Source organism: Chelonoidis abingdonii, chromosome 4, assembly GCF_003597395.2.
Source record: "Chelonoidis abingdonii isolate Lonesome George chromosome 4, CheloAbing_2.0, whole genome shotgun sequence".
Taxonomy (NCBI): domain Eukaryota; kingdom Metazoa; phylum Chordata; order Testudines; family Testudinidae; genus Chelonoidis; species Chelonoidis abingdonii.
In genome coordinates this window covers 108,841,906-108,860,189 of record NC_133772.1, presented here as the reverse complement: position 1 = coordinate 108,860,189, position 18,284 = coordinate 108,841,906, and the positions used below count along the sequence as shown (strand labels likewise).

General features: G+C 46.2%; 1 pseudogene; it reads right to left on the bottom strand.

Annotated features, from left to right (window-relative positions):
* Positions 1-834: 834 nt before the first annotated feature.
* LOC142046664 (E3 SUMO-protein ligase ZBED1-like) lies at positions 835-3,774 on the bottom strand (annotated as a pseudogene).
* Between the last annotated feature and the right edge of the window lie 14,510 nt (positions 3,775-18,284).

The following is an 18,284-nucleotide window of genomic DNA, read 5'->3' as shown; positions in this document are numbered from 1 at the left end:
CTCTTCGTGGCTGCTCTAGGAATGAGCATGGCTGCACTGCCGCATACATGTCTTGGTCCCACAGCAAAGGCCTTGCACCCAGTATGTGCACTCGCATGCAGGAACTGGGAAGAACTGCCACGCAATAATTGTTTTTCCAGACAGCTGGGATTTGAACAGGTGCGTGAGCCTCCTCCTCACACATGCTGCTCATATTTCCCCTTCTTCACTGATCTCATGGGCTCCAAATGTAGCACCCTCTGATTCCCCCCTTTCCCTTGTACCAAGGGGAGTGCTCATCAGACATGAATCTCTCAAGGGATGCAGCAAAAAAATGTTTGAGAATCTCTGGTTTAACGAAACTCAAATTGCATAGAAGAGAAATAGTAAGACTTGAACAGAGACAACCTTGCTCTGTGCATCTTTTCAGGAAAAAAAGAGAATTAGGGCTGTCAAATGATTAAAAAGACAATCACAATTAATTGCAAGATTAAAAATATAGTTGGAATTAATTGCCGTTTTAACCACACAGTTAAACAATAATATAATACCAATTTAAATGTATTATAAATATTTGTGGATGTTTTTCTACATTTTCAAATATATTGATTTCAATTACAACACAGGATACAAAGTTTGCAATGCTCACTTTATATTATTATTTTTATTAAAAATATTTGCACTGTAAAAATGATAAAAGAAATAGTTTTTCAGTTCACCTCATATAAGTACTGCAGTGCAATCTCTTGATCGTGAAACTGCAACTTACAAATGTAGAATTATTAATATTTTTTACATAACTCCACTTAAAAACAAAACAATATAAAACTTTAGAGTCTATAACTCCACTCAGTTCTACTTCTTGTTCAGCTAATTGCTAAAACAGACAAATTTGTTTACATATACAGGAGATAATGCTGCTCGTTTCTTATTTACAGTGTCACCTGATAGTGAGAACAGGTGTTTGCATGGCACTGTTATAGCTCAGGTGACCAGACAGCAAGTGTGAAAAACTGGACAAGGGGTGAGTGGTAATAGGAGCCTATATAAGAAAAAGACCCAAAAATTGGGACTGTCCCTGTAAAATCGGGACATCTGGTCACCCTAGTTATGCCTGACATTGTAAGGTATTTCCATGCCTTCATGCTTCAACCACCATTCCACAGGACAGGCTTCCATGCTGATGATGGATTCTGCCTGATAATGATCCAAAGCAGTGCAGACCGATGCACCTTCATTTTCAGCATCTGAGTCAGATGCCACAAACAGAAGGTTGATTTCCTTTTTTGGTGGTTCGGATTCTGTAGTTTCCGCATCAGAGTGTTGCTTTTTAAGACTTCTGACAGCATGTTCCACACCTCATCCCTCTCAGATTTTGGAAGGCACTTCAGATTCTTAAACCTTGGGTTGAGTGTTGTAGCTATCCTTAGAAATCTCTTTGCGTTTTGTCATGTCTGCAGTAAGGGTACGTCTACACTGCACAATTATTTCGAATTAGCTTAAACCGATATTATAAAACAGATCTAATAAAATCGGTTTAGCGTGTCCACAGTGGGATCACAAAATCGATTGTTTGCGTCCATGGTCCAAAGCTACCATCGATTTCAGGAGCGGTGCACTGTGGGTAGCTGTTCCTCAGCTATCCCATAGTTCCCACTTCCGGGTTGAGAGCACAGTGCCTGATGGGGCAGAAAACATTGCCCCGGGTGGTGCTGGGTACAGCCTCACCCCTCCCTTTGTGAAGGCAGCAGACAACCCTTTGGCGCCTTTTTGCCGGAGTGCATTGAGCAAACGCCATAGCACAGCAATCATGGACCCTGAGATCACAAACGGTATCCTGACCGTTGTCAACACCTCGCGTACTCTCTGCCAGCAGCATTCAGTACACAGAGGGTGACATTTACAGTACTCAAGGAATTATTTATTTTACTTCTCTTTCACGTGCTGGGGGGGGGGAAGAGACTGACGAGCTGTTCCGTGAACCACGCAAGACACCGTGTATTAAGCTACAGACATTGGGCGCTCAGCCAAGAATGCAAATAGTTTTCAGAGACTGCTGTGGAGACTGATAGCTGTAGTCCTCATTACCCCCTCCCTCCCTCCATGAGCATCCGTTTGAGTCTCTGGCTTCCCGTTACGGTTGTCACGCACCGCTGTGTATCCTGGAGTTTATTTTTCAAACGCTTTGGCATTTCCTGTTCTTTAACGGAGCTCTGATAAAACAGATTTGTCTCACCATACAGCGATCAGATCTAGTATCTCCCGTAAGGTTCAATGCAGGAGCTACTTTTGCATTTGAACTGCATCGCCACCCGTGCTGATCAGAGCTGGACACGTGAAAGCAGGAAATGTCATTCTAAAGGTCTCGGGGCTTTTCCTGTTTACCGGCACTCCGCATCCGAGTTCGGATTGCGGACCAGAGCGGTCAGTGGTGCACTGTGGGATACCTCTAGGAGGCCAATAATGTCGATTTCCGTCCACACGAACCCTAATCCGAGTTATCACTTTCGAATTTAGCGCTACTCCTCTCGTCTGGGAGGAGTTCCGAAATCGATTTAAGGAGCCGTTTAACTCGATATTAATGACGACGTCGTGTGAACGGGTACAGCGTTAAATCGGTATATCGGCCATTAAACCGATTTAAAGTCACAGTGTAGACCTGGCCTAAGTGTTCTTACAAACAAACATGTACTGGGTTATCATCCGAGGCTGCCATTACACAAAATATATGGCAGAATGTGGGAAAACCGCAGAGCAGAAGACATATAATTCTCCCCCAAAGAGTTCACTCACAAGCTTGCAGGGCTCAAGCAGTGTTTCTAGCTTTTACAGTTTTTCAAAATCACTTCCTGTGGCACTGATAGATTGTGCTTTTGAGCAGCTAACTTGGCTGTTGTAGCAGCTTTATTTCTAAGCAGGCACTGAACCACACTCAATGTGAACTGTGTTTGAAATGGCCCATACGTTTTCTACATTTAGCACATTTTCAAAACCACCATCACTGAGTGCTTCTGTAGTGGATTGCTGCAGACTGTGAGCAATGCATCCCCTGTTAAAATGCAAATGACTGGCAGCTGGTATCATAGTATATGCACTGTCAATACTACTTGTTACCTTTTCTTGACTATTCCATGCTTTTGCAACATTTTGCAAATGCTCTGCACATGTTTCAGCATAATGGCTCTCTTTAATATGCATTACTATTAAAGCAAACAACTACAGTGTCCATGCAGCATGATTCCAAGATAGCTATGATTGCTCAAGGCTGTCCAGTGATCACCAGTGAAAGCAACAGTTAGTGCATTTTTCAGAAGCTCCAACTCTGTAGTCTTTTCATGGTGATATAGGTCATGCATTTGTGATGCAATGGTTCCTTGGGAGGGCAAGGTGCATGACTGATTGGAAGATGCAATTTGAATACCATCTCTTAGCCCTTTATAGTTTACAGTGTTGAGTGGTCTGCAGTCCATAGCTATCCACTTTGCTATAGCATTGGTTAAGTTGTTGTACTTTGTTTGATCCAGGGGCTTGTAGCAATCCTGAAACTCTGTAAGCATAGTCTGTTGCAGCTGGCAGGATTCATTTGTTGTTAATGGATTATCTGTAGCACAAAAACTGGAGGTGAAAGCATGTTTAGCACGTAGGTGGCACTGCAGACTTGAAGTACTTCAGTGGTGTTGGAACAGCCTTGCAATAGCTAGAGATAACCGTCTTTTTATCCAGAGAACCATCCGGAAGTTTTTTAAAAATAAACTTCCCATTCAAAAGGCTTGAACTTTTGCTGCTTTGCTCCATTAACTATTCTGATATTTAAACACTCTAGAACAGGAGAACGAAGTAGATCTGTGCCAATGTCTGCCAAGCGATGAAGTACAACAAGAGGGTCAAAATAGAGGTGTGCGATTAACGCTCATTAAAAATAATGCGTTAATTTGTTTTACTTTAATCACTTGAGTTAACTGCGATTAATTGACAGACCTAACCCCCATGCCCACCGAACAGCTTCATATTGTTCCATGGAACCCAGAGTTCTTCTTCGAGTGCTTGCTCATATCCATTCCAGTTAGGTGTGCGCGTGCTGCGTGCACGTTCGTCGGAGAAACTTTTACCCCAGCAACACTCGGTGGGCCGGCAGGTCGCTCCCTGGAGTGGCGCCGCTATGGCGCCTGATATATACCCCTGCTGGCCCATCCGCTCCTCAGTTCCTTCTTACCGCCCGTGTCAGTCGTTGGAACAGTGGAGCGCAGCTTAGCTGATCTCCACCTCCCTAGCGATTCGCTCGTTGTATAGTTTTTCGTGTACATAGTTTTTTCTCTAGCGTTATTTACCATTTGACATAGTTATAATTTGTGTATATAGCTAAAGAGGATCGGGAGTTCGCCCCTTCTCCTCCTCCGGCACCGGGGCCCATGCCCGGTTCACCGGGCTTCAAACCCTGCGTGGCCTGTCGTCGGCCGATGCCCACAGGAGATCTGCACGACTCCTGTTTAAAGTGCCTCGGCGAGGCCCATCTCTCGGACAAGTGCCGTATCTGTAAGGCGTTCAAGCTCTGGACAAAGAAAGAGCGGGATATTCGCCTGAAGCAACTTTTGATGGAGGCAGCTCTAACTCCTCCATCCTCGGCACCGACTCCGGCATCGGGAACAAGTGCTTCTTCACTTCGGACCGCCCAGCACCAGTGAGGACCCCTCGGCACCACCCTTCACAGGCCCAATCCTCCGGCTGGCGCTGCTCCCTCTCCCCGAGGAGCAAGAAGCACAAGGCTCCTGCAGTACCTATAGCTACACTGCAGTCAGAGCGTAGCTCCAAGTCGGACCACCTGGCACCGCCAACTGCTGCGGCACCGCTTGTCTCTGCACCATCGATTCCGGTCTCTCAAGGGCCGTTGAGTCCGGTTCCTACCAGCTCCCCAGCCTGTGCTGTGGTAGAGCTTGTTATATCGTCCACGCCGGAGACCTTCTCCATGGCGCGGGATCTCATTACTCTCACAGAGCCTGAGCTGCCCCAACCCCCGGCTCTGTTGGTGCGGGTCATTCAATCGCTGGGCAAGCCTATCATGGTGGGACCGTCTTCCCTGGGCACCACTGAGCACCGTCGGTCTCGATCGGGATCCCGTGATCGTTCTCGGCCTCGACACCGCTCCCGATCCCGGCACCGCTCGGAGTCCTGGTACCGTTCTCCATCCCGGTACCAGTTGCATTCGCGGCACCGCTCGAGATCCCAGTCTCCATCGTACCATCGGCACCGCTCCAGATCCCGGCACCGCCGCACCTCTCGCAGCCGATCCAGGCATGATGATGTTCGGCACCTCCCGGCACCGCGCTGGTCGTAGGTCCCGGTCCCGCTCTCAACACCGCCACGGTTCCCGGTACCGTTCGCCGGTACCGCGCAGAGAGGAATACTATGGACGCAGAGACCTGGTCCAGTCTACTTCAGCTCCCCCGTGGCCATCCCATCATCCGTCTGCCTCTTCGTACGTGGACAGTGCCTCCTATGGGGGTTCGGACACTCAAGCCCATTAGGACCACGGACCGCCCCAGTGGTCTTTTTGGACACCCTGGGCCTACCACGAAGCCCAAGGCGAACCAACGGGCCCATCACGCTCCGGCCATTCAAAGAACCGTGCACCTGAGGCCACTGTCAGCAGACCTCCCCCCGCTGATACGGAGGCAAGCTCTGCACAAACTCCGGAACAGCATAATATTCCGGAGACAGAGGTCCACCAGGATGAGGCATCAGTCCAGGACCCACTCATCCCAGGGTTGTCATCATCGTCTTCCCCGGATGAGGCGGTAGCGGGCACATCTTCATCGGGGTCTCCCCCGATTGATCTGTGAGCACACCAAGATCTTCTGCGGTGCGTTGCCCAAAATATCAACCTTCCCGTAGAGGAAGTCCCTGAGGTGGAGGACCCAGTGGTTAGCATCCTCTCAGCGGAAACGCCTACCAGAGTGGCCCTCCCCTTTATCAGATCGATCCAGGCCAGAGCAGACACCATCTGGCAGTCCCTGGCTTCCATTCCACCAACAGCCAGGGGAGCAGAAAGAAAATACATGGTGCCTTCTAAGGGGTACTAATACCTTTACGTGCACCCTGCCCCCTGCTCGTTGGTGGTTCAATTGGTCAACGAAAGGGAACACCATGGCCAGCAAGCCCCTGTGCCAAAATCTAGGGAGGCCAAGCACATGGACTTGTTGGGCCAAAAAATCTACTCTGCCGGAGGGCTTCAGCTCCGCGTGGCGAACCAGCAAGCCCTCTTAAGCCGATACTCCTATAACACCTGGGAGGCAGTCGGCAAGTTTACTGAGCTGACCCCCAGGACTCCCGTCAGGAGTTCACAGCGCTCATAGAGGAGGGGAAGAGGGTTGCGAGAACCTCCTTGCAAGCCTCACTAGATTCCGCTGATTCGGCGGCTAGAACGGTCGCCTCTGGCATAGCCATGCGACGCATATCCTGGTTACAGGTGTCTGGCCTACCACCAGAACTGCAACATACCATACAGGACTTGCCATTCGATGGACAACGTCTTTTTTTCGCAAAAGACAGATCCCAGACTGCAGAGTCTGAAGGACAACCGGGTTATCAAGCGTTCACTCAGAATGCATACCCCTCAGACTTAGAGATGGTCATTCCATTCCCAACCTCAGCGCCCTTACCCCCCGCCTCGGCCAAGACAGGATTTTGCCCGTAGAAGAGGTCGTACTACCCGCAGGCGGCAGTCGGGACCTCAAGCGGGCAACAATTCCGGTCCTGCCAAACCATCATCGGGACCCAAAACAAACTTTTGAAGGTGCGCCCGAGAGCAGCGTACCAATTCCCTCTTCAGATCCTTTCCAGTTTTCCAACCGCCTTTCCTCATTCCTTCCTGTGTGGTCCCAGTTGACTTCAGATCGTTGGGTCCTTCGTACAGTGGAACTTGGATACCATCTTCAGTTTGTCTCTCCGCCTCCCTCCCATCCTCCCTCCTCCCCGTCCCTCTTCAGGGACCCCTCTCACGAGCAACTCCTCATGCAGGAGGTTCACAAGCTTCTATCCATTGGAGCTATAGAGGAGGTACCAGAGGAGTTAAAGGGCAAGGGGTTTTATTCCCGATATTTCCTGGTCCCCAAGGCAAAAGGGGGTCTCCGGCCCATCCTCGACCTACGCGGGCTGAACAAGTTCATCAAGAAGTTCAAGTTCCGCTTGGTGTCCCTGGGAACCATCATCCCCTCCCTGGATCCCAGCGATTGGTACGCCACTCTCGACATGAAGGACGCATATTTCCACATTGCAATTTATCCCCCCCACAGGAGGTATCTGCACTTTGTGGTAAATCAGGTTCACTACCAGTTTACTGTCCTTCCCTTTGGTCTTTCATCGGCCCCTCGGGTTTTCACAAAATGTATGGCGGTCGTCGCCGCTTCACTACGCCGTCGTCGAATACATGTTTTCCCTTACCTCGATGACTGGCTTATCAGAGGGACCTCCGAGGCTCAAGTCATCAATCATGTCGCCATCATCAGGGAGCTGTTTTTACATCTAGGCCTGATCATCAATCTGGACAAGTCCACCCTGGTGCCCATGCAAAGAATAGAATTTATTGGGGCAGTGCTGGACTCCAACCTTGCAACAGCCAGTTTGCCCCTGCACCGGTTTCAGGCCATAGTCTCCCTTGTCCAAAGTCTTCAGAGGTTTCCAACTACCTCTGCCCGTACTTGCCTCGCTCTTCTGGGGCACATGGCTGCATGTGTTTTCGTTACAAAACATGCCAGACTGCGAATGCGCCCACTGCAAACCTGGCTCGCTTCTGTCTATCGGCTGAGCAGGGACGCCATAGACATTATTCTGATGGTCACACGGATGTCCTGAGCTCCCTCGACTGGTGGAAGAGGTCATCCCAAGTGTATGCGGGCCTACCCTTTCATCCTCCCCAGCCCTCCGCATCCCTAACAACGGACGGTTGTCCGCGTGGGCTGGGCGCCCCTAGGGCCACCTGCGCACTTCAAGGCCTTTTGCGTCACTCCGGGAGCTGACCCTATATTCAATGTCCGAGAGCTCAGGCCTGGCTTTGGCTGGCGTGCCCAAGCGTTCCTGGCCATCTAACAAACATGGGCCGTTGTGTTGCCGTGTTCAGCGACAATACACGGTCATGTATTACATCACAAGCAGGAGGATCAGGTTTGTTTTCCCTTGTTGCCAGGAAGCGATCACGACTGTGGACTTCTGTATAGCCCAATCCATGATCTGGTTGGCCTCCTTTCTTCCAGGGGTATAATAAACATGCTTGAGATCACCGAGGCAGTCCTTTCCTCTCGCCGAATGGTTCATCCCCCAGACGTTCTTCCATTCGATTTTCTGGAGGTGTTCAGGCTTCCCCACATTGACCTGTTTGGCATCCAAAATGAAAGGAAATGCCAGTGTTCTGCTCCCTACGGTCGCTTCCCCGGCTCCCTGTCGGACGTGTCATGATTCTGTGGACGGCCACCTCTGTTATGCCTTGTTCCACTGTTTCCCCTCATCCCCGAGTCCTTGCCTTAAGATCCGCAGGGACAAGCCCGCATTATTCTGATTGCGTTCCGGCTGGGCAGCAGCACTTGCGTACTCCATGCTTGCTCGACCTGTCCCTATCAGCACCCAATTTTCCCTGCCGCTCTGGCGGACTTGATCACGCAAGACTTCGGCAGGGCTTCACCACCCGGACCTGCAGTCCCTCCTACCTTGACAGGCATGGTCTCCTGTCTGGTTAAGCCAGTCAGAGTTAGCTGTTCCACCGACAGTACAACAGGTGTTGCTCTGGAAGCAGAAAAGCCCTCCACGATGCTTGACATAAACCTCGCAAAATGGAAGCGGCTTCTGCCCTTGGGTGTGGCCCCAACATGGCCTTCATCCGCGTTTGCATCAATCCCCACTGTTCCTGGACTTCTTTGGTCCTCAGGACAGGGGTTTGTCAATCTCCACTCTGCGAGTGCCACCTCGCGTTATATCCTTCTTCCACCCGGGGGAAGTTGGCAGTTCCCGTTTTTCCCTCCCCTATGTCTTCAGGTTCCTCACGGGCTTGGCAATGGCTATACCCTTAGGTTCAAGCCCCCTACCCTACCTGGGACCTGACCTGTTTAAACTAGGCTTATGGGGCCCCCCTTTGAGCCTTTGCCACATGCTCGCTACTGTTACTGTCCTTGGAAAACAGCTTTCCTAGTCGCTGTTACCTCAGCTAGACGAGTCTCAGAACTTCGTGCACTGGTATGTGATCCTCCATTATACTGTTTCCATAAGGACAAGGTACAGCTGCGACCACACCTGCATTCCGTCCCAAGGTCATCTCCGCCTTCACGTTGAACCAGGACAATCCTCATGCAGTCTTCTTCCAAAGCCGCATTCATTCGCGACGAGACACAGCGCTCCATTCTTGGATGGCCAGGAGGCTCTCGCGTTCTACATCGAGAGGACCAAAGCCCTTCCGGCATCACCGCAGCTATTTGTAGCGGTGCAGAACGTATGAGTGCGGGCAATTTCCTCCCAATGTATCGTGTCTTGGGTTACGTCTGTATTCGGCTTTGCTATGACTTGGCTCAAGTCCAGCCGGGCCATCTCAACGCTCACTCTACCGGCTCAGCCATCTGCTGCTTTCTTGGCCCATGTCTATACAGGAAATCCTTGCAACCGGCTACCTGGTCTTTCTATCCCACACCTTTGCTGCCCATTACGCATTGGCTCAAACAGTCTAGAGACGAGCCGCCTTCGCCTCAGCGTCTACAATTCCGCACGTCTCGCTCCGACCCCACCGCCTAGTAAGGCTTGGGAATCACCCCCCCATACTGGAATGGATACTGGCAAGCACTTGAAGAGAAAAGATGTACTCACCTTTGTATACTGTTGTTCTTTGAGCTGTGATTGCTCATATCAATTCCACACCCGCCCTCCTCCCACTGTCGAGTATTCTGGCAAAAAGGAATTGAGGAAGCAGATGGGCCGGCAGGAGTATATTATCAGGCGCCAGTGCGCCACTCCCATATGCGTGACGGCGAACCTGCTTGGTCCACCTGCGCTGATATATACTCCTGGCCGGCCCATCTGTCTACACGTGTTGACTTTCCCTAGTGTTGGCCAGTGGTATAACTCATGATCTGCCGACAAACGATGGCACTGCGGGTGCGTTGCATATCCTAAACTTGGAATGGGTATGAAAACCCATCTCTGAGAACAACGTTACAAAGGTGGAGAACCGTCTTATCTTAAGCAATTGGACAATAGTAACACTTCCAATCAAAAATTACATTAGCTTAAAGTTCAAGACACATAATCCCAGTCCATGTGACCAAATATCTCTCAATGTCTGTGTCTAAGGTATTTCCCAAATCTGACCTTCATTAGCGTCCAAATGTTGGGTACCTGATGAAACCTCTAAGCTTAATTACCAGCTTAGATCCTGTAGCGCTGCCACCAACTAGGAATTCCAGTTGCCTGGTACACTCTGTGTCTCCCAATAACCTTCCCTGGGGTACCCCAAGACTCAGATTCCTTTGAGTGTAACAACAAAGGGGAAATAACCCATTTCCCTTTCCCCCTCTTTAACCTTCTCCCAGCACTTCCCCGCCCTGGGTACACAGGGAGATCACTGTGTTCATTCCTTAAACACAAACACAGAGAGATCAGGTTTTCTCCTCCCTCTCATCCCAGAGGCCATGCAAATTTCAAGCTTTGTAAATCTAACACAAAGAGATTTCCTCTTCCCCCCTGTCTTCTTCCTCCCACAATTCCCTGGTGAGTTGCAGACTCCATATCCCCTGAATCTTAACTAGGAAAAAATAAAACAGGTCTTAAAAAGAAAACTTTTTAATAAAAAGAAAGAAAAGACATAAAAATTGTCTCTGTAATCAAGATGAAAATATTACAGGGTCTGTTAGCTTATAAAAAATGAATAAACAGCCTTATTAAAAAAAATACAATTTAAAAACATTTCCAGCAAACTACACTCTTGCAAATACAGAAAACAATGTAAAAACCTATATTGTTTTTCCCCTGTACTTACAACTCGGAAACAGAAGATTAGAGAGCCTGGAGATAGTGTGATCACCCTAAGAGCCTAGAGAGCAACTGACACAGAACAAAGGACCCACACCCAAAACTTCCCTCCCTTGAGATTTGAAAATATCTTGTTTCCTGATTGGTCCTCTGGTCAGATGTTGTTTGTTACCCCTTTGCAGGTGAAAGAGACATTAACCCTTAGCTATCTGTTTATGACAGTCTAGTATATGAATTATTTAATTAGAAAGAAAGTCAGAACTAAATTGGATGCAGCCCTTCTGATCGTCTAAAGTTCTTCTGTGCTAAAACCTTATATAACGAAGTACGCATTGCCAGGCAATATTAATGAAAGCAAGTGCTTCAGCTGCCCTGAATATTCTTCTTTCCCTGTTTATAGTAAATCGAATTGTTTGGTGGAATAAAAGGTTGAACTCACAATTTATTAATATTCACTTTGTGCTGAAGAAAAATAGATGTGAAGTACTTTGAACATTCAATTATCACCAAAACGATGATTAAAAGGAATGGGGATTGATGACTTTTATAATGTGTGTCTAAGACTACAGATTGCCACCATTTCATATACTGAATAGGCTAGATCCTGTACACAGCTCCTGGACAATTTAAATGGGAGTGTTTTTCTTGCACCATAATTGATTTACCTTTATAAATAATGTATTGCCATTTTAAAAAGCCTTTCAGTTCTCATGTAGTAGGAAATAAACAGACCAACAGCAAAGGTCAGGAAGAAATTCCTTCCTACATGTGTATTACTTCCTACATTTTGGAGGTTCTATGCCTTTCCTTCTGCCAATGGCCATTGTCGGAGACAGAATATTGGACTAGAAAAATTCATTTGATCTGTTTGGTACAGAAATTCCTAGGTTCCACTTTGTTTGTAGAGTGTGTATAACTGCTGTTTTATTGACATAATGTTGCATTAAGATCTAGTGGGACTAACAACTTTAACAACAAGTGCAAGGGAATATGAATTTCAAAGATTTACTTCCCTCTGAAATTGCCTCATTATAATTTCTTTAAATATATACTTCTCTTTTGTGTCAACATTTGCAGAGCTACATCAGGAAATTTTATCCCATTCTCCCTTGTGTAAGAGATATTTGTACAAGGATGGCCTTATGCCTTACACAGAACAAGAAGTGCTGAAACCACTCTAACAGTGCTACCAGCCAGTAGGGTTATTCAATGAATGTTCTTAAAGCAATTTATAGGAATGTTAGATTTAAATATTAACTCTTTCCAATTTGCTAGTCCCTTTGGAAGCTATACCTTGTGTCTGTATCATGCTAATTTAAGGTCCCTGGGAGCTCCTCCCAAATACAGAGTTTACATTGGCATTTGAGTTTTCTCGAAAGCTTCCAACCAAGTTCCTCTATTCCAGGGGTTGGCAACCTTTCAGAAGTGGTGAGCTGAGTCTTCATTTATTCATTCTAATTTAAGGTTTTGCATGCCAGTAATACATTTTAGAAGGTCTCTTTCTATAAGTCTATAATATTTAACTAAAGTATTGTTGTATGTAAAGTAAATCAGGTTTTTGAAATGTTTAAGAAACTTCATTTAAAATTAAATTAAAATGCAGAGCCCCCCAGACCGGTGGCCAGGACCCAGGCAGTGTGAGTGTCACTGAAAATCAGCTCATGTGCCGCCTTCGGCAGGTGTGCCATAGGTTGCCTATCCCTGCTGTATTCTATGTCATTTAGGTTCTTATATCTTGCCCATTACTGTGGCATCTAATTATGCTCAAGTTATCTATCAAGCAATAAGCCTGTTCTCTGCCACATAGGGGCCTTTCTCCATTTTCTCCTCTCCCCGAGGGAGTAATGCATCATATCCGTTTCACTAGTATCTCCAGAGGATAGAATCATATGGTTGGAGGGGACTTGAGAAGGATGTTAAAGAGCAACTACTAAATTCAGACATTTTAAAATCAGCAGATCCAGATAACTTACGTGCAAGAATTTTAAAAGAGTTGGCTGAGGAGCTCCCTAGACCAGGGATATGGCAACCGTATGGCACACATGCCGAAGGCGGCACATGAGCTGATTTTCAGTGGCACTCACACTGCCTGGGTCCTGGCCACTAGTCTGGAGGGCTCTGCATTTTAATTTAATTTTAAATGAAGCTTCTTAAACATTTTAAAAACCTTATTTACTTTACATACAACAATAGTTTAGTTATATATTATAGATTTATAGAAAAAGATCTTCTAAAAATGTTAAATTGTATTATTGGCATGCAAAACCTTAAATTAGAGTGAATAAATGGAAACTCGGAACACTGCTTCTGAAAGGTTGCCGACCCCTGCTTTAGACCATTAATGTTGATTTTTCAATAAGTCTTGAAACAATGGGGAAGTTCCAGAAGACTGGAAGAAAGTGAATGTTCCAATATTTAAAAAGAATAAATGGGATGACCTGGTTAATAACAGGCCTCTCAATCTGACATCAGTCCAAAGCAAGATAGTGGAGTGGCTCATACAGGACTCAATTAATAAAGAATTAATGGATGATATAATAAATGCCAATCTATGTGGATTTATGTAAAATAGATCCTGGCAAACTAACCTGATATCTTTTTCTCATGAGATTACCAGTTGGTTTGATAAAGGCAATAGTGTTGATATTTAGACTTCTGTAAGGTGTTTGACTTGGTGCATGACTGACAAAAAAAAACAAACAGAATGATATAAAATTAACATGGGACACATTAAACTGATTAAAAGCACTGGCTATATGGCTAGCTGAGAGGTCTCCACTTGTAATTGTAAATGGGCAATCAATATTGAGCGAGTGTGTTTCTAGTGGGGTCCTGCAAGGATTGGTTCTTAGTCCTTTGTTATTTTTATCAATAAAAATAATAAAATAAGAAAACATAAAATCATCACTGACAAAGTTTGCAGATAACACAAAACTTGAGGGAGTGGTAAATAATGAAGAGGAACAGTCATTGATATAGAGCGATTTGGATTGTATGGTAAGCTGGGCTCAAGCAAACAATATGTTTTAATACAGCTAATTGTAAATGTATACATCTAGGAACAAAGAATGTAGGCCATACCAACAGGATGGGGAACTCTGTCCTGGGAAGCAGTGATTCTGAAGAAAATTTTGGGGATAATCCTGGTGAATAATCTGCTGAACATGAGCTCTCAGTTTGAAGCTGTGGCCCAAAGGTCTAATGTAATCTTTAGATGCATAAACAGAGGAATCTAGACTAGGAGTAGAGAGGTTATTTTACCTCTGTATTGTCAGTGTTGCATCCACTGCTGGAGTACTTTGTCCAGTTCTGTTATCCACAATCCAAGAAGGATGTTGATAAATTGGAGAGAGTTCAGAGATGAGCCACAGGAAAGATTAAATGATTAGAAAAATATGACTTATAGTGATAGACTCAAGGAACTCAATCTATTCAGTTTAACAAAAAGAAGGTTTAGGGGTGACTTGATTACAGTCTATAAGTACCTTGTAACACTCCCTCACTCCGAAGGAGGAGGGAGGTCACGGAAGGCTGGCGGTAGCCTGTCTCCACTCTTGCCTCAGTTTAACTGGGCCTGGGCTTGCAGGGCTCAGGCAGACAGCAAACAATACAGTCTTAAGGGGGCTTGAACCACTCGTCTTCAGAGCTAGAGCTCTTTGCAGAGGCATGACTGTTGGCCACCAGCGGGGAGGGGGGCCGGGGGACGCGGACCCTCCCTACTCCACCACGTCTCAGCCCAGGGCCCTGGCAGGGGTGGAATCAGATGCTCCGGGGTTGGAGGAGATCCAACCGCAACACGCCGATATGGGGGCTCGGGGCTTTGCAGCCAGTCCTCCGGAAGGTGCCCCTGGGCCACTTCCTGCCTCCCCTGGGGTGGGTACCTCTGGCGTCCAGTCGTCCAGCTCCTCCGGGTAAGCGGCGGCGGGCACTCTGGGCCAGTTGTCATCTGCGTCCGGGGCTTGGGCTGAGCCAGACGGGGATTCGCTCCGTGCTGCTCTGGAACCGGCGGGACGTCCTTCCTCTCTGCAGGCTTCCCCCCAAATGGGCTGCAGGTCTGATCTTTTATACTGCTGGCCATGCCTCTGTCCTTCCGGTGAGGGGGGCGGGGCGGCCTAGGCTCCATCCTCCAGGGGGCATGTAACACTCCCTCACTCACTGCGGAGGAGGGAGGTCTGTCTGCCTCGCTACATACCTACATAGGAAAGAAATATTTGATAATGGGCTGTAGCTGAGAAAGGTATAACATAATCCAATAGGTGGAAGTTGAAGCTAGATACATTTAGATTGGAACTAAGGTATACATGTTTAACAGTGAGGATAATTATTCACTGGAACAATTTACCTAGAGTCATGATGGATTCTCCATCACTGACAATTTTTAAATCAAGATTGGGCATTTTTTCCAAAATATATACTCTCGAAATTATTTTGGGGAAGTTCTATAGCATGTGTTATAGAGACGGCCAGACTGCAAGATCACAATGGTTCCTTCTGGCCTTGAAATCTATGAATGCTGTGGGTGGATTTTTTGTTGGTTTGTTCGTTTGGTTATGAAATGCTATGTGTTTTCTTTAGTGAAGTCAAGGTTGCAAAAATGTGTCTTGCACTTGGAATAGAGAGTATCTGTTTGCCAGAAGTTGGGAATGGGTGACAAGGGATGGATCACTTGATGATTACCTGTTCTGTTCATTCCCTTTGGGGCACCTGGCATTGGCCACTGTCGGAAGACAGGATACTGGGCTAGATGGACCTTTGGTCTGACCAAGTATGGCTGCTCTTATGTTCTTATCAAGAACATAAGAACATAAGAACGGTCCTTACTGGGCAACCAAAGGTCCATCTAGCCCATATCTTGCTACCGACAGTGGCCAATGCCAGGTCCCCAGAGGAAGTGAAGCTAACAGGCAATGATCAGTGATCTCTCTCCTGCCATCATCTCCATCCTGATGAACAGAGGCTAGGGAACCATTCTTTACCCTTCCTGGCTGATAGCCATTTAGGACTTAGCCACCATGAATTTATCCAGTTCCCTGTTAAATATATTGTAGTCCCAGCCTTCACAACCTCCTCAGGTAAGGAGTTCCACAAGTTGACTGGCGCGGTGAAAAAGAACCTTTTATTTGTTTAAACCTGCTACCTATTAATTTCCTTTGGTGACCTTAGTTCTTGTATTGAGGGAATAAGTAAATAACTTTTCTTATCCACTTTGTCCACATCACCATGATTTTATATACTCTATCATATCCCCCCTTAGTCTCCTCTTTCCAGCTGAAAAGGCCAGCCTCTTAATCTTCTTGGATGGTTTAGTTGCCCTTCTGAACCTTTCTAGGCTAGAATATCTTTTTGAGGTGAGGAGACACATCTGTACACAGAATTTGAGATGTGGGTGTACCATGGATTTATATAAGGGCAATAAGATATTCTCTGTCTATCTCTATCCCTGTTTAATGATCCTAACACCTGTTCTTTTGACTGCCTCTGCGCACTGCATGACATCTTCAGAGAACTACCACGATGACGCCAAGATCTTTTCGTGATCCATGTAGCTAAATTAGCCCCCATCATATGTATGTAAGTTGGGGTTTATTTTTCCAATGTGCATTACTTTACATTTACCACATTAAATTTCATTGCCATTTTGTTGCCTTTTGTTGCCCAATCACTTAGTTTGTGAGATCTTTTGAAGTTCTCACAATCGGCTTTGTCTTAACTATCTTGAGTATTTAGTATCATCTGCAACTTGGCCACCTCACTGTTTATCCTTTATCCAGATCATTTATGAAAAATTGAATAGGATGGTCTAGACGACCTGGGGAACACCACTAGTTACCCTCTCTATTTGAGAATTACCATTAATCCTAGTCTTGTTCCCGTCTTTAACAAGCTCATCCATGAAAGGACCTTCCCTTTATCCCAGGACAGCTTAATTTACGTAGAGCCTTTGGTGCATGACCTGTCAAGGCTTTTTGGAAATCTAAGTACACATGTCCACTGGACCCCTGTCCATATGTTTGTTGACCTCTCAAAGAACTCAATAGAATAGTAAGACATGATTTCCCTTTACAGAAACCATGTGACTATTGCTCAACAGTTTAGTTTTTCTATGTGTCTGACAATTTTATTCTTAACTATTGTTTCAACTAATTGCCCGGTACCGACGTTAGGCTTACTGGTCTGTAATTGCTGGATCACCTCTAGAGCGCTTTTAAATATTGGCGTTACATTAGCTAACTTCCAGTCATTGGGTACCAAGCCAATTTAAAGGACAGGTTACAAACCTTATTAATAGTTCGCAACTTCACTTTGAGTTCTTTCGAACTCTGTGAAGCCATCTGGTCCCGGTGACTGTTAATGTGAATTTATATTAATCCAAACATCCTCAGTAACACTTCAGTCTGTGCAGTTCCTCAGATTTGTCACCTACAAAAGCGGCTCAGGTTTGGGAATCTCCCTAACATCCAGCCGTGAAGACTGAAGCAAGATCAATTTAGTTCTCTGCAATGACTTTATCATCTTTAAGCGCTCTTTTGTATTTGACGTCAGGGGCCCCACTGGTGTTTAGCAGGCTTCCTGCTTCTGATGTACTAAAAAACATTTTGTTATTACTTTGAGTTTGGCAGCCGTTTCAATATCCTCTTTGGCTTTTCTTATACACTCTTGCACTTAAGCTGCAGATTGTGCTCTTTCTATGCCCACTAGGATTTGACTTCCACTTTTAAAGAAGTCTTTTTATCTCTCACTTCCTTTACATGGTTGTTAAGCACAGTGGCGTGTTAGTCCTTTTACTGGTTCTTAATTGGGTATACACTGAATTGGGCCTCTATATGGGCTTTTAAAAGGGCCCATGCAACTTGCAGGCTTGCACTAGCACTGTACCTTTAACTTTGTTTAACTAATCCCCTCATTTTGTATAGTTCCCCTTTGAAATTAAAATGCCACAGTGTTGGGCTGTTGAGGTGTCTTCCCCCAACAGGGAGTTGAATGCTATTGTAGATGGTCACTATTTCCAAGCGGTTCTGCTAGTTAACTCTTGAGCCAGCCCTGCGTCCACTCAGGATTAAATCTAGAGTTGCCTCTCCCCTTGTGGGTTCCCGTACCAGCTGCTCCATGAAGCAGTCATTTAAAGTATCGAGAAATTTTATTTCTGCATTTCGTCCTGAAGTGAAATGTTCCCAGTCAATATGGGGATAATTGAAATCCCCCACTATTAATGGGTTCTTAATTTTGATGGCCTCTCTAATTTCCCTAGGCATTTCATCATCACTATTACTGTCCTGGTCAGGTGGTCGATAATAGATCCCTAA